General features: G+C 37.9%; 1 pseudogene; it reads left to right on the top strand.

The window, feature by feature from the left end:
* Positions 1-20,201: 20,201 nt before the first annotated feature.
* The window catches only part of LOC145867089 (uncharacterized), a 31,197-nt pseudogene continuing 24,521 nt past the window's right edge, over positions 20,202-26,877 (top strand).

Raw genomic sequence — 26,877 nt, 5'->3', positions numbered from 1 at the left:
TGATTTTGTTGTCAGCACATTCAACTATGTAAAGAAAAAAGTATTTAATAAGATTATTTCTTTCATTCAGATCTAGGATGTGTTGTTTAAGTGTTCCCTTTATTTTTTTGAGCAGTATATATACTACTTTATTCATCTCAATACCAGAACAATATAAATACTACTTTATTCATCTCAATACCAGTACAATATAAATACTACTTTATTCATCTCAATGCCAGTACAATATAAATACTACTTTATTCATCTCAATGCCAGTACAATATAAATACTACTTTATTCATCTCAATAACAGAACAATATAAATACTACTTTATTCATCTCAATACCAGTACAATATAAATACTACTTTATTCATCTCAATACCAGTACAATATAAATACTACTTTATTCATCTCAATAACAGAACAATATAAATACTACTTTATTCATCTCAATACCAGTACAATATAAATACTACTTTATTCATCTCAATAACAGAACAATATAAATACTACTTTATTCATCTCAATAACAGTAGCCCACCAAGTACAATATAAATACCGATTGTAAATATGGTATTGGAACTGACCCCGTATAAATTACACAGTGTCCTACACATTGTAAATATGGTATTGGAACTGACCCCGTATAAATACTGAACAAAAATATTAAATGCAACATGCTACAATTTCAAAGATTTTACTGAGTTACAGTTCATAGAAGGAAATCAGTCATTTAAATAAATAAATTAGGCCCTAATCTATGGATTAGACATGACTGGGAATACAGATATGCATCTGTTGGTCACAGATACCGTTAAAAGTTAGGGGTGTGGATCAGAACCAGTCAGTATCTGGTGTGACCACCATTTGCCTCATGCAGCGCGACACGTCTCCTTCACATAGAGTTGATCAGGCTGCTGATTGTGGCCTGTGGAATGTTGTCCGACTTCCTCTTCAATGGCTGTGTGAAGTTGCTGGATATTGGCGAGAACTGGAACACGCTGTCGTACACGTCTATCCAGAGCATCCCAAACATGCTCAATGAGTGACATGTCTGGTGAGTATGCAGGCCATGGAAGAACTGGGACATTTTCAGCTTCCAGGAATTGTGTACAGATCCTTGTTGACATTATCGTGCTGAAACATGAGGTGATGGAGGAGGAAGAACGGCACGACAACGGGGCCCCAGGATCTCGTCACGGTATCTCTGTGCATTCAAATTGCCATTGATAAAATGCAATTGTGTTCGTTGTCCGTATCTTACCATACGCAGCAGGTTAGGAGAAAAAAACGTATCAGGTTGTGATAATTAAGTTAAGGTTAGGAAAATGGTTAGGGTTAGCTAAAATGCCCCCCCAAAAATATTATATATACTTTTATGTTTCCACACCTCACAAGCTACAGACAACATGGAAAGCGGTAATATGTCTAGATGGGATACAGCTTTTGTCAAATTGACATCTAAGTATATTATATATTTTTGGTGTATTTTAGCTAAACTTAACCATTTTCCTAACCTTAACCTAATTATCATAACCTTTTTCTCCTAACCTGCTACGTACGTTCTCCTAAACTTACTGCGAAAAGTTTTTTTTTTGTTTGTTTGTTGACAAAAGCTGTATCCCATCTAGACTCAAAATCACAGTCCTCCCACAATCCTCTCCTTCCATTTTTAATCCCGACATCCACTGCGGTCTCCACCGGACAAGATGGCGGACAGAATAGGTACGTCGGTTGTCTGTAAAAAAATAAAATAAACGTTTACAGGTTTTAATTAATTTTTTTATTAATTAAACTGACATTTTCACTTCAGCATTTACATGCGAAACATTGTATTTTATTACATTTTAAAAAAGCAAGTTAGTTAATAATGTTTCTATGTTGTGTTTTTGAAGGCCGCGGTAAATCCATGGTTACGAGTCAAGTCAAGGAATTTACTGTCATGGTCATTAAAACGGACAAAATACAACTTTAAAAACAGCTTGGGTATATTACAAGGAGGAGAATAAGGGAAAAAAAACAAATAGAAATATATATATATTCCCTGACAGTTTCTCTAAACGGTTGTAAAAATATTCAACTAATTTTACAGCGTTTTGCGTCCAGACGATATGCTAGGTGGCTAGGTATTTAGCCAGGTAAGTTAGTTAGCTATATGTCTGTATTTGATTTGATATAATGTGGAATAGGTTCTGTTTTTTGTTTTCTCATTTCTTTGGGAATAACCTCTGGCTGTTATGTTTTATATGTTACTGTTAAAATAAAAAGTTAGCTAAGCTAAGCTAGTTAGCCTGCAGGACTAGCCTCTTGCAATGCAGTCGGAGTTAGCAACGTTATGTAGCTTGCTGGCTAATGACAGGCTAACTGGTTATGACAAACAGCCTTGTCTCAACATAACTCCCGTGACTTTGAACTAGCTAACTTTAGCTAACTATCATATATATTTCGATATGCTAGGTGGCTAGGTATGTAGCCATGTTGGAGGCGCTGGAAGATGGCGGCGAGTGTAGACGAGATTTCAGCTTGCTCCGAGTAACCTTAACTTTTATCCCTCTCAAACTTACTTAAATGTAACGGAACTTGGCTTATAGTAAACACAATAGAGAACAACACTTATTTGACCGATAATTTGATTCATAACTTTGAGAAATGGAAGGAAAAAATGTGCGAAAGAGCAAAGGGAGGAGAAGGCAGTTGCTAGCTGAGCACTCATACGTTGGAGAAAAACCGCCACCTGTCTCCTCTGGAGAAGAAATGGAGGATTCTGGACATTCGGTTGATTCTGAAAATGCAGTCAATAGTCCTGCACCCAAAAAGTCACAGAAAGAATTGTCTTTGCGCGAACTACAGATCAACATAATCGATGCTGTCTCTGCAAAGATAAACGAAAGAGCCGATGGTCTGGAGAAAATGATACGCGAAAACACATAAAAAATAGTTGACCTCGAGACCTCTCTGAATCATGCTTACAAGAGTATCGAAGAGCTTAAACTTGCAAACACTGCTACGTCTGAGAAATGCATTGCTCAGGGGAAGACCATCGCAGACATGCAAGAGCGCTTATCGGAAGCAGAGCGATACCAGAGAAGGTGGGGGCTACGGCTTTACGGTGTCCCCGAGGACCAGGATGAGAATGTGAAGCGCTTAGTAAGAGACATCTGTAACCGTGTGGCACCGGACTTTCCCGATGGATATATGGATATGGCTGTGGATGTCGCTCATCGTACTGGGAGAAACAAGATGCCATCGTCAGCCGATCGATCATCATCCAGTTTGCTTTTCGCACAGCGAGAGATGCAGTTTGGAAGAAAGCAAAGGAAAGCGCCTTTCTGAAAGAGAGAGAACTTAGATTCGGTGAGGACTTGACTGCAGCAGACAAGGCAGCAAAGGCAAAATTGTGGCCTCTCGTACAACAGGCCCGAAATCAAGGAAACGGTGGATACTACAGGGGAATCAGAGCTTTTTTCGCAAACGGTAAAGAAATACGACCGGGGTGATTTGATTTGTTCTGTCGGTAGGTTTACAAGGTAGTTCCTTCCCCACTGCAAACTGAACGTTCTACTTTTGAAACATGGTGTTACTATTTTACAAATTAAGAATTCTGTTAATACATATATGAAGCAACTTTTTATAGAGAGGGTAAAGTTGAGATTGCATAGGATTTTTCTTTCTATTCTATAGATATGGACTTGAAGTTTATGTCAATCAATGCCAGGGGGATACGTAACCTGTTGAAGAGAAAAGCTTTTTTTTTGTTTTGTAAGGACTGCAACGCAGATGTTCTATTCGTTCAAGAAACACATTCATGCAAAGAGGACTATAATTATTGGAAAAATCAGTGGGGCAGTGACATTTTTTTGGTCCACGGGACAAATCATTCAGCTGGGGTTGCAATTTTAGCACACAATTTCAAAGGGAAATTTTGTTTACTCAAATGGACTCCAATGGACATTGGCTAGTAGCGGTCATCAACCACATGGACAGATTATTTGTGTTGTGTAATGTATATGGATACTGTTCTAGTCCTCCAAATAACTTACTTCTAGAGGAAATTGAAGAAATTCTTAAAAATCTTCTGAGAAAATACCCATCCAGTCAGATAATAGTTGGTGGAGATTTTAATATGGTTTATTCTAATGAGACTGATAGATTGCCTCATAGGCCTAACATTGGTGTGAACAAGTTGGTGAATTTCTGCCTAAGCCTGGACTTAATTGACATATGGAGAGTAAAAAACCCTGGAGAGATACAATACACATGGAGTAATAGAGATCGTTTCTTACAATCAAGAATTGATTTGTGGGTGATAACCTCTAGTCTTGTGCCCAACACTGTAGAGGTAAAAATACTGCCTGCAGTCCTGACGGATCATAAAGTCATATGGTTGACTGTAAGAATATGCAGTAATGATGGTAAGAAATACTCTGGTGGTTACTGGAAACTAAATAACTCATTGTTATTGCATGATGATTTAAAAAATGTGATTAAGAATCTAATTTCTGTTTACTGGAGTTTAGCTACATCTAATGCAGAATATGGGAAATATTGGGAACTGCTGAAATTTAAAATCCGCTCAGCCTGTATTACTTATGGAAAACGGCTTGCATTAAGAAGGAGATGTGAGGTAGCTGAACTCTCTAAGACAATTGCCGTTATCACAGAGATTGAGCATCTTGATCTTAATGAGAAAGCTAAATTGAATGATTTACAGAATCAACTAGATACATTGTATGAGGAAAAGTCTAGAGGAGCTTTCATAAGATCTAGAAAACAATGGCTTGAAAAAGGTGAAAAGAACAGTAGATACTTTTTTAATTTGGACAAGAGGAGAGGGGAACTCAACACACTTCGGAAACTTAAAATTAATGGGGTTACCACTGAGGATAGAGAGTTGTTATCAGAATTTACCACTAAATTTTATGAGAATCTTTACTCCTTAGATAACAATTTGTGTGACTCTAAGGATCTCCTTGATTCTATAGAGAATGTTAATTCGATTAGTGAAGAACTCAATCAGTCTTGTTGCCAAGATTTATCCATTATGGACATCCAGTACGGGGTTGCTCAGTTAAAAAAGAACAAATCTCCAGGTTGTGATGGATTAACCTCTGAATTTTACAAAACCTTCTTTGAAGAAATAGCACCTTTTTTACTTGAAACCTTTAAGGAGGCTATAAAGAAGGGAGAACTACCTGCCTCTCTGAAGCAAGGGGTTATTACTCTTATACCTAAATCACACAAGGATCTCCTAAGTATTGATAATTGGCGTCCAATCACACTCCTAAATAACGACTACAAAATTATAGCCTTAATCTTTGCAAAAAGGTTAAAGTCTTGCTTAAATGATCTGATTGATGAATGTCAATCAGGGTTTATGAAAGGGCGCCATATATCTAATAATCTGAGGCTGATATTAGACTTGGTTGAGTATCGTGATCTATTAGATGACTTCCCTGTTATCCTATTTCTGGATTTTCAGAAAGCATTTGATACAGTAAGTCACAATTTTATCTTTGATTGTCTTAAGCATTTGAAATTTGGTTGTTTCTTTGTTGATGCTATTAGAACTCTGTATAATGGTGGCAATAGCTGTATCAAACACTGTCATGGAACATCCTCAAGATTTAACATTGACAAGGTTGTCCAATTTCACCTTTTTTATTTTTGTTAGTTTCTCAAATGTTATGCTCATTAGTTCATAAAAGTCCATTTGAAGGCATTACATTCCAGTCCAGAGAGATCAAGATATCCCAACTGGCGGATGACACCTCACTTTTTTTGAAAAATGTATCTCAAGCTAGATTAGCATTGGATATCGTGAAGCAGTTCTCCAAAATCTCAGGCTTGACTTTAAATCTTTCCAAATGTGAGTTGTTTGTTGTGAAAGGAGCTGTCAACCCAGCAGATTGTAACATCTCTGAAAAAGATACTGTAACCTACCTCGGTGTAAAGATCACCAAAAATCTTAAGGCTATGAATGATCTTAATTTGAACCCTGTAACTGAATCTGTCCAAAAAAAATTATCCTCAAGGTTAGGGAGGGATTTAAGTCTTCAAGGAAGGGTGCTTTTATCCAAAGCTGAGGGGCTATCTCGTGCATCCTATCTTTTTTCATCTATTGACATTCCCAAATCCACTTGCTGTACCTTAGATAGGCTTTTGTACAACTTCATATGGAAAAACAAGCCACATAAGATAAAAAGAGATGTTATCACCAACAGGGTTTGTGATGGCGGTCTAAATGTCTTAGATTTCACTCTCTTCAATCAGATATCAAAGGTCAACTGGATTAAAAGGTACATAAAAAATCCTCAGCTTCTGGAATATTATACCTCATTTTGTTTTTCAGAAGTTCGGCGGGCTTAATTTTTTACTACAATGTCCATATATTGTGGGTAAAATTCCTGAGAAACTGGCGGTTTTTCACAAGCAGGCTTTAATGTGCTGGGCTTTGTTGTATAAACACAACTTTTCACCTCATAAATGTTTTATTTGGAACAATGGGTCAATATTACATAGAAAAAAGATGTTATTTAACCATAAATGGTTCTCGAAAAACATTGTTCTTGTCAGCCAATTGGTTAATAACAGTGGGAATCTATTTACACGGAGAGAATTTATGGAAATATACAACTTTGAGGTTTCAAGCAAGGAATATGACACTGTTATTAAAGCTATACCTAGTGGGATAAAAACTTTACTTCAGAATAATGCATATTTTGGAATATCTCCGATTGTAAGCGATATTCAGTTGAATGGCATTGGTCTACTAGATACGAAATTCAACAATCGTTTAATAAGGGATATTTTCTACAGGAAGTCTATTCCCTCTGCGATATTTTGTTGGGCTTCATCGTTTGATGTAAACTGGCGCCGTGCTTGGCTCACTCCACACAGATTTATGGTGACCAATAAAGTAAAGGAGATCTCCTTTAAGATAATCCATAGATGCTATCCGTGTAATAGCTTGATTTCTAAATATATATTTGACGTTACCAGTGAATGCAATTTTTGTGAACTAGAAACTGAATCTATTGAACACTTATTCTGTAATTGTTTATATAGTGAAGTATTTTGGACTGATGTAAAACTATATCTTAGCCGCAAATTGCATACAACCATTGATATTACTAAGTTTGACATATTATTTTACTACACTGATTCCACAATTGAACGTGAGTATGTCATAAATCTCTTTATTTTATTAGGAAAATCTTTCATCCACAAATCAAAATTTATGAAGAAAAAGCCCCTTTTCTTAATTTTTTTATCTGATTTGGAACAGTACTTAGAATCTTTAAAACGTATACAAAACAATATGTCAAAAAAATTTATTCGATATATGTCTGTATTTGATTTGATATAATAGTTTTTTTTATTTTTCTCTAATTTCTTTGGATTCCCTCAGGCTGTTATGTTATGTTTATGTTTTGCATGTTACTGTTATTTACAACAAGTTAAATAAAGATCTGTGCAAAAAAAAAAGTGAATAACGCTAAAACACAACTGTTTGTACTTATAGATAACCAGATCGTGGCTACAACTAACTTACTAAGTCTTTAACCACACTGTATTGTTACACTGGTGGGTAAAAACGCATGCTTCCTACCCTTTAACTTGTTGTCTGACAATAAAATGTACATTTTACTGAACTGTGTCCAGTCAGCAGATGGACTAGATGCCTCTTAGGCCGCCCATTGTGACTCCGTCAAGAATTCAGCAGAGCAAGTTTGTATGAAGGTCTGGTTATTAAATGGGTACATAGTTCAATAGTAATATCCTCTAAAACGCTCTGGTGACAAACTTTGCTACCCTGTTTCCAATTGTCCACATGGCTGGGAGAACCTATTCAAGTAAGTAAGTAAATAGATTTTGAAAATGTAAAAAAACCGATGTATTATTAGATAACTAGCTACAGTGCAGGCTAACTCAAATGAGCTGCTAAAAGTGCTAGCTAGTTGGCTAGCTAGCTATCTAGCCAACTTCACACACTGTATAGATAGATAGCTAGCTGGTGATATTTAATTCACTTAGCTAGGTAGCTGGTGATATTTAATTCACTTAGCTGGCTAACTTCATATTAGCTAGCTAGCTATCTACTTATCACTGTAAAAAAACAAACTCCAAATGCATTTGTAGGTAGCTAGCTAACAGCCATGGAAGAGGATGAAAGGATAGCAGCCCCAACTGTCAGTGAGAGAGGAGGCTATTCTGGATAGGGCAGGTACTTTTGTGTAGTTCCTGTCCCTAGAAGTGAGGACGGAGATAATAGTAACAATATTCAGTGTGGTGTAATTTGACTATAATGAAGTCTGTTTCTTGTGAGGTTTTCTGTCCTCAGATAAAGAGCTCTATGAAAGCCAGTCTACATATGAAGAGGTCCCAATGAAGAGCAGTGGTTCTCAGTCCTGGGGACTCAAAGAGGGGCACATTTTTGTTTTTGCCTTAGCACTGCACAGCTGATTCAAATGATCAATTCATTATCAAGCTTCAAGTGGTATTTATGTATTCATTTGTGATGATGTCCTTGATATGATCCTGTTATTGTCACATGCTAAACATGTACATATGTGTGCCCATGCATCTATCAATCCAATGTTATCATGATTTGTTATCAGGGATATTATACTTTAGTAATCCACAATGACCTGGTGATGTAACAGTCTAATAATTACATTGTCTTCCATATTCTACATTGTCTTCCATATTCGTACAGAGACCTTGTAACTGGAGATTCCTTCAAAACGATTGCCTACAGTTAGTGTAGAGCACTGCAAGGTTGGGTGACCAGGGTCATCTGGGACTGCCTCCTGGAGGAATTTGGGTATGTGAAGGCTACCTGTGTCCTGCATAACTTCATGAGGATGGACACGAGGACCAGGAGGGGATCTGCAGCTCGCCGCCATGTCCCAGAGGAGAAGTCTGCTGCTCTGCAGGATGTTTCAAGGATGGGGTCCAACAACGCCGCAAGAGAGGCAATCCGTGTGCAGGAGATCACCTCCTACTTCTTCAAAGAGGGTGCTGTTCCCTGGCAACACCATAGACTACACTATGCACAACCAAAGGCTCTTTTAAGAGCCATTCACATTGCAATAAGAGTATTCTTCCATTTACTGAGCTATGTCAACTGCAGTTATTCAATTCAGTTTCTTTCCCTTTGATTTCTACTTCTCAGGTGAGGGTGCTGTTTAGGTAAGGGTGTGACGTCTGTGCAAAAACAAAACAGGCTATTTTAAATCACCCATATTGAAAAAATGTAGAACAATTAGACACCCTATAACCCACACCTACACACTCATGTATCTATCTGATTGATGGATTGTGTTGTGCAGTAAGAAGGCTCAGGTGTATAACTGTGGCTCCTTCCACCTTCAAAGAATAGGCAAGAGGGCCAACCATGGAGAATAGTAAGACACTTCATTATTTCTATAACTACGCTATATTGTTTGTCCTCGTGTGTCCGTTCATGTTTTTCAGCATAAAGTACTCTGCAGCCACTTAGTGTGGTGTGGACACCAGGTGAGGCCACACACAGATTCCTGTTGAACACTGTCGCTTTAACTACCTTATTTTCCCAATAACAGTCTCTCTCCTTCACTTCATCACTCTCTCCCCTTCTCCCTAAATCCTCTAGGTTATATCAGCTGTGTCGGTGAACCCCTCCTGCATCTGAACTGGCTACATAGAGGGCACAGCATGATCAGAGGTGAGAGGTCACTTGGTCAGGTCAACAGGAAGTATTATTAAAGAGATGCTTTACATTGAAATACAGATAGAGATGCAGTAGTCCCAGAGTTATTGATCCAAGGTCAGTTTTGCATTTCACCTCCTGATTGATGACTAACAATGTTAGAATAAAAACACAAGGTTTAAACATGCTCTCTCTATCCATCTGTCTCTCGTCTGCAGGTATGTTTTGATGTGAGAGGATGCCAACCCCCAGTCCCGTCATCGCCACCTCACCTGCTTTTAAGAACCTTTGGGCCGACGAGAGACATTATTATGTAATTGTGATGAACTGAGAGAATGTTTAGGTAGCACTGTGATTCATTAATCATGTGCTGCCTTCCCTGCTCCTATGTGCTTACCTCTTTCCCTTTCTGTCTTTTACACCTCTCCCGCCACCTCTTTCTTCCTCTGTTTTTATAATGCACAACAGATGTGCATTGAAGTACAGATTGAACTTGTATTTATAACACTTGGATAATGAGCTTTTCACTAAAGCGTTTCACATTCTCTACTGGTTGAAATGAAGTGTAATGTGATGAAATACTCCACCTATCCTGTGTTTACCAGATCAATGCAGATGAAGGGCATTAGATGTTGAGATGAACCAGTGTTAGAGTATTTACATGATGCATAGGAAGTGTAGTGTACTGTTTTTTAAAATCTATTTCAGTATATATGAATTAACTAGTTAAATCCTGTTTCTAGTCTATTAGTTACAATGTGTAACCATTGATGTCCCTGGACCAAGATTGGTTAACACTGTTGAAGTGTATAATTGTAATACATACATGCAGACACAGAGTCATTCAAAGATGGGAATTTGATACTCCTGGTATTGGATATGACTGAAAAATAATCTCAAAGACATTCATACCTAAACTGCACCTTTATTTGCCAAGGTAGAGTACATGATCAGTGAATATATTAAATGTACAGGCTACAATGTGGGGATCTCATGCATGGTAATAACTACATGTATATACGACTTGCATCCTTGGCACAAAGTGATATTATATTCTACTCGATCCATAGGCTTCATTAATGTCATTCAGACTGTTTTGAAGTTGATACAACTGGCAATGATAGCTGAGGTTCATAGCTAGGTTCTGAACTAATATGTATACCAAACGTTTGGATCCATACACAGATTGGCTAGATAGCTAGCTACACATCCATAGGCATACATGTATTTTAACCATCCACTGCACAATAAGCAAGAGTCCCTAAAACAACCAGAATTACAATTTCGTACTCATGTCACAACACCCATAAAGCTAGCCAGCTAGCTGGCTAATGTTAGCTAGTCAGCTAGCTGGCTAATGTTAGCTAGTCAGCTAGCTGGCTAATGTTAGCTAGTCAGCTAGCTGGCTAATGTTAGCTAGTCAGCTAGCCGGCTAATGTTAGCTAGTGAGCTAGCAGGCTAATGTTAGCTAGTCAGCTAGCCGGCTAATGTTAGCTAGTCAGCTAGCCGGTTAATGTTAGCTAGTCAGCTAGCCGGTTAATGTTAGCTAGTCAGCTAGCTTGCTAAATCAAGATAAAAAATGCATAATCGTTTGTATCTACATTAACTAACATTACTGTCAACTGTAAATGTTTTTGCATGATTCGTTATGATGTTATAATCCCTTACATTTGCTTCCATCCTAGTATTTCTGTCCGCCATCTTTGATCCAGTTCAGTTCTGTGTAGGGGTACCCCTCTCTCCTGGTATTTCTGTCCGCCATCTTTGATCCAGTTCAGTTCTGTGTAGGGGTACCCCTCTCTCCTAGTATTTCTGTCCGCCATCTTTGATTCAGTTCTGTGTAGGGGTACCCCTCTCTCCTAGTATTTCTGTCCGCCATCTTTGATCCAGTTCAGTTCTGTGTAGGGCTACCCCTCTCTGCTAGTATTTCTGTCCGCCATCTTTGATCCAGTTCAGTTCTCTGTAGGGGTACCCCTCTCTCCTAGTATTTCTGTCCGCCATCTTTGATCCAGTTCAGTTCTCTGTAGGGGTACCCCTCTCTCCTAGTATTTCTGTCCGCCATCTTTGATCCAGTTCAGTTCTGTGTAGGGGTACCCCTCTTTCCGAGTATTTCTGTCCGCCATCTTTAGATCCAGATCAGTTCTGTGTAGGGGTACCCCTCTCTCCTAGTATTTCTGTCCACCATCTTTGATCCAGATCAGTTCTGTGTAGGGGTACCCCTCTCTCCTAGTATTTCTGTCCGCCATCTTTGATCCAGTTCAGTTCTGTGTAGGGGTACCCCTCTCTCCTAGTATTTCTGTCCGCCATCTTTGATCCAGTTCAGTTCTGTGTAGGGGTATCCCTCTCTCCTAGTATTTCTGTCCGCCATCTTTAGATCCAGATCAGTTCTGTGTAGTGGTTCCCCTCTCTCCTGGGGAGGGCGCTGGAAGATGGCGGTGAGTGTAGACGAGATTTCAGCTTGCTCCGAGTAACCTTAACTTTTATCCCTCTCAAACTTACTTAAATGTAACGGAACTTGGCTTATAGTAAACACAATAGAGAACAACACTTAGTTGACCGATAATTTGATTCATAACTTTGAGAAATGGAAGGAAAAAATGTGCGAAAGAGCAAAGGGAGGAGAAGGCAGTTGCTAGCTGAGCACTCATACGTTGGAGAAAAACCGCCACCTGACTCCTCAGGAGAAGAAATGGAGGATTCTGGACATTCGGTTGATTCTGACAATGCAGTCAATAGTCCTGCACCCAAAAAGACACATAAAGAATTATCTTTGCGCGAACTACAGATCAACATAATCGATGCTGTAAACGAAAGAGCCGACGGTCTGGAGAAAATGATACGCGAAAACACATCAAAAATAGTTGACCTCGAGACCTCTCTGAATCATGCATACAAGAGTATCGAAGAGCTTAAACTTGCAAACACTGCTACGTCTGAGAAATGCATTGCTCAGGAGAAGACCATCGCAGACATGCAAGAGCGCTTATCGGAAGCAGAGCGATACCGGAGAAGGTGGGGGCTACGGCTTTACGGTGTCCCCGAGAACCAGGATGAGAATGTGAAGCGCTTAGTAAGAGACATCTGTAACCGTGTGGCACCGGACTTTCCCGATGGATATATGGATATGGCTGTGGATGTCGCTCATCGGATTGGGAAGAAACAAGATGCCATCGTCAGCCGATCGATCATCATCCAGTTTGCTTTTCGCACAGCGAGAGATGCAGTTTGGAAGAAAGCAAAGGAAAGCGCCTTTCTGAAAGAAAGAAAACTTAGATTCGGTGAGGACTTGACTGCAGCAGACAAGGCAGCAAAGGCAAAATTGTGGCCTCTCGTACAACAGGCCCGAAATCAAGGAAACGGTGGATACTACAGGGGAATCAGAGCTTTTTTCGCCAACGGTAAAGAAATACGACCGGGGTGATTTGATTTGTTCTGTCGGTAGGTTTACAAGGTAGTTCCTTCCCCACTGCAAACTGAACGTTCTACTTTTGAAACATGGTGTTACTATTTTACAAGTTAAGAATTCTGTTAATACATATATGAAGCAACTTTTTATAGAGAGGGTAAAGTTGAGATTGCATAGGATTTTTCTTTCTATTCTATAGATATGGACTTGAAGTTTATGTCAATCAATGCCAGGGGGATACGTAACCTGTTGAAGAGAAAAGCTTTTTTTTAGTTTTGTAAGGACTGCAACGCAGATCTTGTATTCGTTCAAGAAACACATTCATGCAAAGAGGACTATAATTATTGGAAAAATCAGTGGGGCAGTGACATTTTTTTGGCCCACGGGACAAATCATTCAGCTGGGGTTGCAATTTTAGCACACAATTTCAAAGGGACATTTTTGTTTACTCAAATGGACTCCAATGGACATTGGCTAGTAGCGGTCATCAACCACATGGACAGATTATTTGTGTTGTGTAATGTATATGGATACTGTTCTAGTCCTCCAAATAACTTACTTCTAGAGGAAATTGAAGAAATTGTTAAAAATCTTCTGAGAAAATATCCATCCAGTCAGATAATAGTTGTTGGAGATTTTAATATGGTTTATTCTAATGAGACTGATAGATTGCCTCATAGGCCTAACATTGGTGTGAACAAGTTGGTGAATTTCTGCCAAAGCCTGGACTTAATTGACATATGGAGAGTAAAAAACCCTGGAGAGATACAATACACATGGAGTAATAGAGATCGTTCCTTACAATCAAGAATTGATTTGTGGGTGATAACCTCTAGTCTTGTGCCCAACACTGTAGAGGTGAAAATACTGCCTGCAGTCCTGACGGATCATAAAGTCATATGGTTGACTGTAAGAATATGCAGTAATGATGCTAAGAAATACTCTGGTGGTTACTGGAAACTAAATAACTCATTGTTATTGCATGATGATTTAAAAAATGTGATTAAGAATCTAATCTCTGTTTACTGGAGTTTAGCTACATCTAATGCAGAATATGGGAAATATTGGGAACTGCTGAAATTTAAAATCCGCTCAGCCTGTATTACTTATGGAAAACGGCTTGCTTTAAGAAGGAGATGTGAGGTAGCTGAACTCTCTAAGACAATTGCCGATATCACAGAGATTGAGCATCTTCATCTTAATGAGAAAGCTAAATTGAATGATTTACAGAATCAACTAGATACATTGTATGAGGAAAAGGCTAGAGGAGCTTTCATAAGATCTAGAAAACAATGGCTTGAAAAAGGTGAAAAGAACAGTAGATACTTTTTTAATTTGGAGAAGAGGAGAGGGGAACTCAACACACTTCGGAAACTTAAAATTAATGGGGTTACCACTGAGGATAGAGAGTTGTTATCAGAATTTACCACTAAATTTTATGAGAATCTTTACTCCTTAGATAACAATTTGAGTGACTAAGGATCTCCTTGATTCTATAGAGAATGTTAATTCGATTAGTGAAGAACTCAATCAGTCTTGTTGCCAAGATTTATCCATTATGGACATCCAGTACGGGGTTGCTCAGTTAAAAAAGAACAAATCTCCAGGTTGTGATGGATTAACCTCTGAATTTTACAAAACCTTCTTTGAAGAAATAGCACCTTTTTTACTTGAAACCTTTAAGGAGGCTATAAAGAAGGGAGAACTACCTGCCTCTCTGAAGCAAGGGGTTATTACTCTTATACCTAAACCACACAAGGATCTCCTAAGTATTGATAATTGGCGTCCAATCACACTCCTAAATAACGACTACAAAATTATAGCCTTAATCTTTGCAAAAAGGTTAAAGTCTTGCTTAAATGATCTGATTGATGAATGTCAATCAGGGTTTATGAAAGGGCGCCATATATCTAATAATCTGAGGCTGATATTAGACTTGGTTGAGTATCGTGATCTATTAGATGACTTCCCTGTTATCCTATTTCTGGATTTTCAGAAAGCATTTGATACAGTAAGTCACAATTTTATCTTTGATTGTCTTAAGCATTTGAAATTTGGTCATTTCTTTGTTGATGCTATTAGAACTCTGTATAATGGTGGCAATAGCTGTATCAAACTCTGTCATGGAACATCCTCAAGATTTAACATTTACAAAGGAATACGACAAGGTTGTCCAATTTCATCTTTTTTATTTTTGTTAGTTTCTCAAATGTTATGCTCATTAGTTCATAAAAGTAAATTTGAAGGCATTACATTCCAGTCCAGAGAGATCAAGATATCCCAACTGGCAGATGACACCTCACTTTTTTTGAAAAATGTATCTCAAGCTAGATTAGCATTGGATATCGTGAAGCAGTTCTCCAAAATCCCAGGCTTGACTTTAAATCTTTCCAAATGTGAGTTGTTTGTTTTGAAAGGAGCTGTCAACAAAGCAGATTGTAACATCTCTGAAAAAGATACTGTAACCTACCTCGGTGTAAAGATCACCAAAAATCTTAAGGCTATGAATGATCTTAATTTGAACCCTGTAACTGAATCTATCAAAAAAAAATTATCCTCATGGTTAGGGAGGGATTTAAGTCTTCAAGGAAGGGTGCTTTTATCCAAAGCTGAGGGGCTATCTCATGCATCCTATCTTTTTTCATCTATTGACATTCCCAAATCCACTTGCTGTACCTTAGATAGGCTTTTGTACAACTTCATATGGAAAAACAAGCCACATAAGATAAAAAGAGATGTTATCACCAACAGGGTTTGTGATGGCGGTCTAAATGTCTTAGATTTCACTCTCTTCAATCAGATATCAAAGGTCAACTGGATTAAAAGGTACATAAAAAATCCTCATAGCTTCTGGAATATTATACCTCATTTTGTTTTTCAGAAGTTCGGCGGGCTTAATTTTTTACTACAATGTCCATATATTGTGGGTAAAATTCTTGTGAAACTGGCGGTTTTTCACAAGCAGGCTTTAATGTGCTGGGCTTTGTTGTATAAACACAACTTTTCACCTCATAAATGTTTTATTTGGAACTATGGGTCAATATTACATAGAAATAAGATGTTATTTAACCATAAATGGTTCTCGAAAAACATTGTTCTTGTCAGCCAATTGGTTAATAACGGTGGGAATCTATTTACACGGAGAGAATTTATGGAAATATACAACTTTGAGGTTTCAAGCAAGGAATATGACACTGTTATTAAAGCTATACCTAGTGGGATAAAAACTTTACTTCAGAATAATGCATATTTTGGAATATCTCCGATTGTAAGCGATATTCAGGTGAATGGCATTGGTCTACTAGATACGAAATTCAACAATCGTTTAATAAGGGATATTTTCTACAGGAAGTCTATTCCCTCTGCGATATTTTGTTGGGCTTCATTGTTTGATGTAAACTGGCGCCGTGCTTGGCTCACTCCACACAGATTTATGGTGACCAATAAAGTAAAGGAGATCTCCTTTAAGATAATCCATAGATGCTATCCGTGTAATAGCTTGATTTCTAAATATATATTTGACGTTACCAGTGAATGCAGTTTTTGTGAACTAGAAACTGAATCCATTGAACACTTATTCTGTAATTGTTTATATAGTGAAGTATTTTGGACTGATGTAAAACTATATCTTAGCCGCAAATTGCATACAACCATTGATATTACTAAGTTTGACATATTATTTTACTACACTGATTCCACAATTGAACGTGAGTATGTCATAAATCTCTTTATTTTATTAGGAAAATCTTTCATCCACAAATCAAAATTTTTGAAGAAAAAGCCCCTTTTCTTAATTTTTTTATCTGATGTGGAACAGTACGTAGAATCTTTAAATCGTATACAAAACAATATGTCAAAAAAATGGATTCGATATATGTCTGTATTTGATTTGATATAATAGTTTTTTTATTTTTCTCTAATTTCTTTGGATTCCCTCTGGCTGTTATGTTATGTTATGTTTTGCATGTTACTTTTTTGCATGTTACTGTTATTTACAACAAGTTAAATAAAGATCTGTGTAAACTAAAAAAATAAAAAAAATAATAGTTAGCGAATACATTACTGTAAACTAAAAAAAATTATAAAAATTAAATAATAAAAAAATTATGAATATGAAACTGCCTTAAATACAGATGTGAATGATAGTATGTTTTAAATTCTCACTTAAAATATGCAGTGCTCTATTTGAACGTCTCAATATAATATTATTATTTCATGAAAGGAATGAAAAATACATTTGTTTTAAAAAAAAAAAAAATCTCAACTGCGTTTCCCTCCAGTCAGCAGACGGCGATGTGCGTCTTTCAGGCGATGCTGCAGCGTGACGTATAATCTAGTGGACGGAACGGATCAACAACAACGAGTCAGCCACCTTGGTAGCCAACAGCCGAAACATTTAGACTGTTTCTGTGCATATTTGCCTCTGTGTTTTAAATATACTTCTGACATCTAGTTAATTGCCCCCATTTAAATGTTATAGGTACATTGTTAGTCAACTAGCTGGCTTGATAAGTTAGCCTAGCACTAAACTAGTCGCTCATGCTAACTAGCTAGCTAACATCCCCGACCATGAGCTCACTGATGTATTCCTCGCCTACTAAAGAAGGGGAGGTCTGCTGGACGGAGAAAGAAGCTCTGTGGCTGAACATTGTCATGAAAGAGGAGAAGGAAGACGCGTTCAGAGTGAAGGAGGAGGAGGATGTTACTGTAAAAGAAGAGGAGGAAGAGAAAGAAGAGGATGCAGTTTTTGGAGTGAAGAAAGGGAGAGATAACGGTCATATTGACAGAGGAGTCAGGAGATCTGATTACCATCAGTAAGTACTGTCTTAAAAACGGACTCTAACTGTCCAAAGGGTTTGAACGAATGTGTTGTTTTAAAGCAGCATACTGAAATTCTATACTTGAAAATGTTGTTCTGTACTCTAGGAATTTATGTTATAATATAATGTTAAAGCTACATTTTAAAATGGGTGATTAAAGCCCTGAATGCTGATTGGCTGACAGCCATGGTATATCAGGCCGTATACCACGGGTATGTCATGTATTTTTACTGTTCTAATTATGTTGGTAACATGTTTATAATAGCAATAAGACACCTCAGGGGTTTGTGATAGATGGCTAATATACCACGGCTAAGTTCTGTATCCGGGCACTCTGTGTTGAGTCGTGCTTAAGAACAGTCTTTAACCGTGCTATATTGGCCATATACCACACTTCCTCTGGCCTTATTACTTAACTGTAACATGTGTATACCATCAGAGTCCCCCCACCACAAAATCACAACTTAATTGTCTCACAGAATCGCAAACATGTTATAAATGAAATTTTTGACATGTGTCCATTGTAGGCCTTGCGTAGAGTGTGTATACCCACAAAAAGCAGATTTCTAAATAATGTTGGAGAAATACATAAAATAAGTGTCACGTCCTGACCATAGTAACTGGTTATTTTCTATGGTAGAGTAGGTCAGGGTGTGACAGGCGGTGTTTTGTGTTTTTCTATTTCTATGTGTTAGTTCTAGGTTTTCTCTTTCTATGTTTTTTTGGGGGGTTGATCTCCAATTGGAGGCAGCTGGTCCTCGTTGCCTCTGATTGGAGATCATATTTAAGTAGGGGTTTTTCTTCCTGGGTTTTTGTGGGCAGTTGCATTCTGTTTAGTCTCTGTACCTGACAGAACTGTAAGTTGATAATTTCCTTTTGTTATTTTGTCATTAGTGTTTTGAGTAAATAAATATAATAATGAACACTCAACACGCTGCGTTTTGGTCCCCTCTATACGACGCCCGTTACAATAAGAAGCATTATTGAAATGAAATGGACACGTGTTATGGGGAGACTGAAAATATTAGCAAAAGGACAAGTGTTTTGGGGAGACTGAACATAATAGCAAAAGGACAGTTTGTAAGTCTTCAAAATAACAATTTTGAAGGAAAGGTGTGGCTAAACAAAAAAATATAATTTAGAGAGATAGTAATGTCCATTATTACTTTAGAGATGAAGTGGGACACCAACAAAACGTTATTAACAATGGATCAACTGCAGCCTATAACACTGACTGGAATAGTAATATATATTATTATAGAGCTCTGATCAGCCTATAAACATGACATTATCTATTATTATAGAGCTCTGATCAGCCTATAAACATGACATTATCTATTATTATAGAGCTCTGATCAGCCTATAAACATGACATTCCCTGAGAGATTAGATTTGGAGCTCTTCATCATTTGTTTTTAAATCTCACCGTCACCAAGTTTATTATTAATGATGTAATGTTGTGAAAACTGACCTCAGGGTATTGAGGGATCTAGTCTAGATTAAACCTCATAGGAAGACATTTTTATTTAATGCAGGTTTCATTCAGGTCTCTGTTTAACTAGATACTCTGTTTGTCTTTGGCAGGAGAGAGACCAGACTCTGACAGCAGGAAGAGTTCCTCAGGGGAAACAGACCCAGAGACGCCTGACCAACACCACTGCTCCCACTGTGGAAAGAGTTTTAGGTGGTTAGGGAGCCTGAAAATGCATGAGAGAACACATACAGGAGAAAAGCCCTACCACTGTTCCCACTGTGGAAAGAATTTTACTCAGTTAGGATCCCTGGTTGGGCATGAGAGAACACACACGGGAGAGAAGCCTTACCACTGTTCTCACTGTGGAAACAGTTTTAGGTGGTTAGTGAGCCTGAAAACGCATGAGAGAATACACACAGGAGAAAAGCCTTTCCAATGTTCCCAGTGTGAAAAGAGTTTTAGGTGGTCGGGGAGCTTGAAAAAGCATGCGAGAAAACACACAGGAGAAAAGCCTTTCCAACATACTAATACACAGGAGGAGAAGACATACCACTGTTCTCATTGTGAAAAGACATTTTCCCAGTCAGAGGACCTGAAATCACACGAGAGAATAGAGAGGCTGTGTTCTGACTTGTGTTTCTGACTGAGAATTTGTCCACGGCCAGGATTCATAGGGCCAGGGTGTCCGCTATGGACGCCTGGAAAAAATCAGCAGTGGACATTTCTGAACGTTTATCCAACAGACCTGTACATCCATGAATGGATCTCTATAATGTGTAACTATTTCTGATGTATGTGTTGTGATGAATTGTTTAATAGATGTACTATGTTAGGTATATTTATCTGTGGTTTAATTTCAACAGATTTTACTGATGCTATTAGATTGCTGTGTGGGGGGAGTTTTATATATACAGTGCCTTCAGAAAGTATTCACACCCCTTGACTTGTCCCACATTTCGTTGTGTTACAGCCTAAATGTAAAAAATATTTTTATTTATTTTTATTTCACCTTTATTTAACCAGGTAGGCCAGTTGAGAACAAGTTCTCATTTGCAACTGCGACCTGGCCAAGATAAAGCATAGCAATTCGACACATACAACAACACAGAGTTACACATGGAGTAAAACAAACATACAATCAATTATACAGTAGAAAAATCTATATACAGCATGTGTAAATGAGGTAGGATAAGAGAGGTTAGGCAATAAATAGGCCATGGTGGCGAAGTAATTACAATATAGCAATTAAACACTGGAATGGTAGGATGTGCAGAAGATGAATGTGCAAGTAGAGATACTGGGGTTAAATGGATTCAATACCCCATAATGTCAAAGTGGAATTATGTTTTTGGAAATGTTTACACATTTAATTAAAAGCCTAAATAAGTTCAGGAGTAAAGATTTTGCTTAACAAGTCACATAAGTTGCATGGACTCACTGTGTGCAATAATAGTGTTTAACATGATATTTGAATGAATACCTCATCTCTGTTCCCCACACATACAATTATCTGTATTGTCTCTCAGTTGAGCAGTGAATTTCAAACACAGATTCAACCACAAAGGCCAGGGAGGTTTTCCAACGCCTCGCAAAGAAGGGCATGTATTGGTGGATGGGTAAAAAAAAGCAGACATTGAATATCCCTTTGAGCATGGTGAAGTTATTAATTACACTTTAGATGGTGTATCAATATACCCAGTCACTAACTCAGTTGCTGGAGAGGAAGGAAACCGCTCAGGGATTTCACCATGAGGCCAATGGTGACTTTAAAATAGTTAGTGTTTAATGATTGTGATATGAGAAAACTGCGGATGGATCAACAACATTGTAGTTACTCCACAATACTAACCTAAATGACAGAGTGAAAAGAAGGAAGCATTCCCAGTCAGAGGACCTGAAATCACATGAGAGAATAGAGAGGCTGTTGGCACTAAAGTAATACTACAAAAGAATGTGGCAAAGAAACAAACTTTATATCCTGAATACAAAGCGTTATGTTTGGGGAGGGTTTGGAGGGTTTGGCTGGCCGGGACGTCCTTGTCCCATTGTGCTCTAGCGACTCCTTGTGGTGGTCAGCATGCACGCTGACTTCGGTCGCCAGCTGGACAGTGTTTCCTCCGACGCATTGGTGTGGCTGTCTTCCGGGTTAAACGAGCAGTGTGTCAAGATGTGCAGTGCGGCTTGGCAGGGTCGTGTTTCAGAGGACACATGGCTCGACCTTCGCCTCTCCCCGGAGTCCGTAGGGGAGTTGCAATTGGATATCATGAAATTGGTGAGAAAAAGGTGTAAAAGTACAAAAAAAATATATATATATATACACTCGTACTGAAATTTGATTTTTCGATGATCTGGCAGATGTGAAAACCATGTAAACACCTGCAAGACTTCGGTTAGAAGTGAATCACCTGCCTGGACATCCTAAGAAGCACCAGAGACCTGCATTTTGAAGTGGGTTTAATAATACTTGTGAAAACTGACTTCAGGTGATTGAGGGATCTAGTCGAGATTAAACATCATAGGAAGTTTTATCATGTTTCATTCAGGTCTCTGTTTAATTAATTATATAATCTGTTTGTCTTTGACAGGAGAGAGACCAGACTCTCCTTCTGACAGCAGGAAGAGTCCTTCAGAGGAACCAGACCCTGAGATGTCCAAACCAGCAGGACAACATCACTGCTCCCAGTGTGGAAAGAGTTTTACTCAGTTAGGGAGCCTGAGAACACATAAGAGAATACACACTGGAGAGAAGCCTTACCACTGCGCCTTGTGCGGAAAGAGTTTTAGGTGGTTAGGGAGCGTGGAAAGGCATGAGAGAACACACACAGGAGAAAAGCCTTTCCAATGTTCCCATTGTGGAAAGAGTTGCACCCAGTTAGGGAGCCTGAAGGAGCATGAGAGAATACACACAGGAGAAAAGCCTTACCACTGCTCCCACAGTGGAAAGAGATTTACCCGGTTAAGGTACCTGAAAGAGCATGAAAGAATACATACACATACACAGGAGGAGAAGACATACCACTGCTCTCATTGTGGAAAGACATTTTCCCAGTCAGAGGACCTGAAATCACATGAGAGAATAGAGAGGCTGTGTTCTGACTTATGTTTTTGATTGAGAAATTGTGTTTTTGTTCATTCTACATTAAATAATATTGTATGAATGAAATCATACTGAAAAATAGGTCTACATGTTTTTTCCAGCTCAAGACATGATCATGTCGAAAATCGGATTAAAAGAGTAAAAAAAAGTGTTTTGATTATGAACTTAAGATTGATTGAATGCAGGTGTAAACCCCTAAATGTTGTTCACTATATCATTGGGATATTTCAAACATGTTAATTATTAAATAGATTGATATTAGTATTTCTTCATTCAGATTGTCATTGTAAATGCGTATTGGTTCTCAATTGACATATCTGATTAAATAAATGTGAAATAAAGTAAATGCCATATTGTTTTTGGGAAGTCTATTTGGTTCTATGTTGGGACTATAAGAATATTTTGAAGATAAATACACAAGGCAGAGTAAGAGAGAGACAGAGGACGAGAGGTCAGTACAGTACTAACAACCAATGGAAATAGTGTTTTTTCCTGTAATAGGGAGTTATTGATCAGTGGTTCAGCAACATGGGAGGATGTAGATGTACACTACCGTTCAACAGTTTGGGGTCACTTAGAAATAACCTTGTTTTTAAAAGAAAGCCATTTTTTGTCCATTAAAATAACATCAAATTGATCTGAAATACAGTGTAGACATTGTTAATGTTGTAAATGACTATTGTAGCTGGAAACAGATGATTATTAATGGAATATCTACATAGGCGTACAGAGGCCCATTATCAGCAACCATCACTCCTGTGTTCCTATGGCACGTTGTGTTAGTTAATCCAAGTTTATCATTTTAAAAGGCTAATTGATCATTAGAAAACCCTTTTGCAATTATGTTAGCACAGCTGAAAACTGTTGTTATGATTAAAGAAGCAATAAAACTGGTCTGCTTTAGACTAGTTGAGTATCTGGAGCATCAATGTAACCTCTCAAATTCATAGACAGGTGTCGCGTCTATTTTTACCCAAAAGTAGTTTTTTACCTGGAGACTGTAGTGCTACTTTCTCAAAATGAACATAAATGCTGTAGGAGGAGGGTTCTGGTGTTTTACCAGGAGACTGGGGCCGATCCCCATTTAGGAATGTATGTCTTGCTTACTCACACTCTGCATGTGTTGATACCTGGCTGAAAACCCTCACAGTTGTTGGCCAACAGATTTTGTCATGGAGTTTTCATTCAATAGGGTTTAGAGTCCATTTCATCTTAAGCCATTCTTTTAAATACGGTAATACCTTTAATTAGAATGTTGTGCCTTTAAATACCTTTTCATTCTAATTTTGTTGACGGACTCAATAGAATACACGGAGTCAGAAACTAGGGATCAATTCAAGAAAGTCATCATTCGTCTCTGTTTCAACACCAACTGGTAGATTTAAAAATACTCTGATCTTGTAGATTATTTAGGTACATTTTAGGGTTAGGAAAGTATGTATGAATCATAAAAACAATAGTCCTATAAATCTACCCTAATTCTTACTAATCATGGAAGTTTGATGACAACGGCCCAATCCTACATTTACATAAGTGTTCAGACCCTTAACTCAGTACTTTGTTGAAACACCTTTGGCAGCGATTACAGCCTTGAGTCTTCTTGGGTATGACACTACAAGCTTGGCACACCTGTATTTGGGTAGTTTCTTCCATTCTTCTCTGCAGATCCTCTCAAGCTCTGTCAGGTTGGATGGGGAGCATCGCTGCACAACTATTTTCAGGTCTCTCCAGAGATGTTTGATCGGGTTCAAGTCCGGGCTCTGGCTGGACCACTCAAGGACAACAGTGCAATAATATGTAACAACTTCACAACAAATACACACATCTAAAGTAAAGGAATGGAATTAAGAATATATAAATATTTGGACGAGCAATGTCAGAGTGGCATAGACTAAAATACAGTAGAATAGGATAGAATACAGTATATACATATGAGATGAGTAATACATAGACAGATACAGTAGAATAGGATAGAATACAGTATATACATATGAGATGAGTAATACATAGACAGATACAGTAGAATAGTGTAGAATACAGTATATACATATGAGATGAGTAATACATAGACAGATACAGTAGAATAGGATAGAATACAGTATATACATATGAGATGAGTAATGCATAGACAGATACAGTAGAATAGGATAGAATACAGTATATACATATGTGATGAGTAATACATAGACAGATACAGTAGAATAGGATAGAACCTAGTCTGTTCATTATATACATCTACATGATGTATTGTTACACCATGTAGGAGCAGTATAGACCTAGTCTGTTCATTATATACATCTACATGATGTATTGTTACACCATGTAGGAGCAGTATAGACCTAGTCTGTTCATTATATACATCTACATGATGTATTGTTACACCATGTAGGAGCAGTATAGACCTAGTCTGTTCATTATATACATCTACATGATGTATTGTTACACCATGTAGGAGCAGTATAGACCTAGTCTGTTCATTATATACATCTACATGATGTATTGTTACACCATGTAGGAGCAGTATAGACCTAGTCTGTTCATTATATACATCTACATGATGTATTGTTACACCATGTAGGAGCAGTATAGACCTAGTCTGTTCATTATATACATCTACATGATGTATTGTTACACCAACACAAAAAAAGGAAATTATATTATTTTATACAAATACAATTGCTCGGAGAAAGAGATTTAGTTTAAAATGTAATTCTCAAAAGGTTGGGGTCTGAATTATTGCCACCCATGTTTTCAATACTCCAGCACCCTCCCCTTGGGAGGATAACGACACTGAAATGTTTAATGAGATTAGAGAACACATTGGGTGGGATCTTAGACCAATCCTCCATACAGAATCTCTCCAGGTCCTTGTTTTATTTAGTCTGTCTTATGGACTGCCCTGTTCAATTCAAACCACAGGTTTTCAATGGAGTTCAAGTCCGAAGACTGAGATGGCCATTAAAAATGTTGATTTTTGTGCCCAATTAACCATTTCTTCTTGGATATTGATGTGTCTTGCTGGAAGATCCACTTATGGCCAAGTTTCAGCCTCCTAGCAGAGAGGTAACCAGGTTTTGGGCTAAAATATCCTGGTAGTGGGTAAAGTTTATTTATTTATTTCATACAGTAATTTTTGCTCATCATTATCAAGGGTACCAATAACTAGGTGCTTATTTTGATATCTAGTTATTTGACTGAATCAGAAATACAGATGTGGAGTAGATGTAGTTTGTTTTAAATTCTCATAAAAAAAATGAACTAATCAAACAACACTTGTTGCTCTTTGTACGTGTTGATATAATATTAATATTTAATGGAGAGGAAAAAAACGTTTCCCTAAACTGCTTTATAATATTATAATTCAATGAAGAATAAAAATAGTTTTCCCTCCTCAACTGCGTTTCCTCCCTCCAGACAAGCAGTTTAGGGAAACGTTTCCCTAAACTGCTTTATAATATTATAATTCAATGAAGAATAAAAATAGTTTTCCCTCCTCAACTGCGTTTCCTCCCTCCAGACAAGCAGTTTAGGGAAACGTTTTTTCCTCTCCAAATATGTGTCTTTCAGGCGATGTTTCTAGTGTGACGTATAATCTAGTGGACGGAACGCTTCTTCAACAACTGCAGCCACCTCGGTAGCTCGCTAGCCGACAAAGTCGGAACATTCAAGTTCTTTAGACAATTTCGTGGTTTATTTGCTACTATGATTTAAACATACTTATGTGGAAACAACTAGCTACCCCATTTAATTTAATATTTACGCTGTAAGTCAACTAGCTGGCTGGTTAAGTTAGCACTAGTCTAGTCGCTAATGCTAACTAGCTGTTATCCCCGACCATGAGTTCACTAAGCTACTCTTCTCCTGCTAAAGATGAGGTCTGCTGGACGGAGAAAGAAGGACTGTGGCTGAACGTTGTTGTGAAAGAGGAAGAGGAGGATGTCACACTACAAAGACAAGTACAGGGTGAAGCTGTTACCGTGAAAGAAGAAGAGAAAGACGTTTCAGTTAAAGAAGAGGAAGACGCGTTCAGAGTGAAAGAGGAGGAGGATGTTACAGTTAAAGAAGAGTAGGAAGATGCAGTCTTTGGAGTGGAGGATGAAGAGGGGGAGATGACTGTCACATTAGAGGAGGACGAAGAAGAGAAGACTGGAGAACTGATTAACACCAGTAAATACAGTGAGTACTATCTAATAAAACAGGGACATTGATCTGGTTAACACCAGTAAATACAGTGAGTACTATCTAATAAAACAGGGACATTGATCTGATTAACACCAGTAAATACAGTGAGCACTATCTAATAAAACATGGACATTGATCTGATTAACACCAGTAAATACAGTGAGTACTATCTAATAAAACAGGGACATTGATCTGATTAACACCAGTAAATACAGTGAGTACT

The sequence above is a fragment of the Salmo salar genome, unplaced genomic scaffold (assembly GCF_965601325.2).
Source record: "Salmo salar unplaced genomic scaffold, fSalSal1 ptg000206l, whole genome shotgun sequence".
Taxonomy (NCBI): Eukaryota; Metazoa; Chordata; class Actinopteri; order Salmoniformes; family Salmonidae; genus Salmo; species Salmo salar.
Note: the sequence above shows the minus strand (reverse complement) of the source record. Positions and strands in the feature narration are given on the sequence as shown.